Source organism: Triturus cristatus, chromosome 4_2, assembly GCF_964204655.1.
Source record: "Triturus cristatus chromosome 4_2, aTriCri1.1, whole genome shotgun sequence".
NCBI classification, from domain to species: Eukaryota; Metazoa; Chordata; class Amphibia; order Caudata; family Salamandridae; genus Triturus; species Triturus cristatus.
Genome location: NC_140586.1, coordinates 885,444,989 through 885,446,788, shown reverse-complemented (window position 1 = coordinate 885,446,788; position 1,800 = coordinate 885,444,989).

The window sequence follows — 1,800 nt, the reverse complement described above, 5'->3', positions numbered from 1 at the left end:
AGATATTAGCAAACACCCACACAGGAAAAACCATACTATTTCAATGATTGTGTAAGTAGCTTTAGTGAGTCTTCAAGTGGAGGAATCATCACCGAGCACACACAGGGTAAAAGCCATTAATGTATAGTGGATGTGTGCCAAACGTTTGACGATTTTTGTACCTACAACGCCATAAGCACAAACATATCTTAATCTAGAAATAATCATACAGATGCAACGAATTTGTAAAGAACATAGGACTATTACCAATATTACTGACCCATTTGTGGTCGTACATAGGAGCAAAGAGCAGCAGTTATTGTGACAAGAATGAATTACAGAAAATGATAGAATTACAATTATATAGGACATTCCAATATGAGATGATAAAATGTAGATGTTAGAAGACTCAACTAGCAGGAAAGAAAAAAACACAGATATTTGTAGAATTACAAAAGCGTCTATGCCCTGTGATTGCACATTTCTCTTCACATAGCAGAAAACATGCTCTGCCAAGAACCACATTTGTAGACCAGAGTGTGGACTATTCTATTCTTTTGAATTTGTAGAGTTCATGGCTACCCAAAGGCTTTCCAGCACGTAGAAAAATCCAGACAACACACACGGTTTTTGTATCCAGATCAGGAGAACGGCTAGTTCACAAACAGACAGGTTTACAGAGATTTTTAAAAGTGGATTCTAGATCCATTTGGCACAGTCTGCTCGGCAGGAAGTTCCATAATTTAGAGGGCCAGATACCTGAATGTGCAGCCTACCCATTTACTTTAAAAGAAAAACTTTGTTGATTTCTATTTGTGAAGAAGAGTTACACAGGAAAACATCCAAGCACACCTGATCACCCTGCCTGTAAAAGCAGCACCATGAACAATGCTTGGACTAACAAGTGTATTTTCAGTGAACTTTAAGAATTAGTGATAAAGCCCATAAACCCAACACACTTGAACCGAATTAACAAGCACACACTGGAGAATATTCACTGCCTATTGTGGTGTTTGTATTGTTTATGCACATTTATGTTTCTGTGATCACGGCCAGATAAGTGTCCAAGAGTACAAGAAGTGAAGGAAGGAAAATGTGAGCTGTAACTTTCCAGCTAATGCTTGCAGTGCACAACAATTACCTTCCAAACCCTGACGCGGGAGAAGTAATACTCTTTTCCATCATCGCATACCTCTGTAAATACACTCACCATAGTGACGCTTCCAAAGAGGTGTTCAACATCGAACTGAATCCTTGGGAGATTTGTTGGCTCATCACTGACTATGTAAGGGATTCACGTCTAGATTAACTGTATACAAATAAATTTTATGAGTTTCTTATTTACCGAGAATCATTCAACCAAATCCTAACTGGTGAAAAGACAAAATCAGTGCATGATGGCGAAATTATTATGATATTCAGGTTTGTGTTAACAAGCAAAAATGAACCCGTGTTTTATATAAACTCCTCTGGTGAATTCTAGGGCTTAAAAACTATATGCTGCCTCATGAGCAAATAGTGAATGTCAATGATGCAGTTGAGACTTTCTCAGACCACCAATGTCATTGACTGTAGCATTGCGAATCATTTGAAAACCACCTGTATTTTGTTGAAACGCCAAATACACAGTGTTCTCATAGCCCAGGGTAACATAGAGGAAGTTAACCAATAAAATATGGTGTATTACTAAATGTAGACCCCCAGAATATAGTGGTACAAACTTATCGAGGGCAGGACATCGAGGGACAAAGTATCAAAATGTACGAAACATATAGGGAAGGATAGAGTTATTATTCCTAACTCCACATCTACGTACCTTGA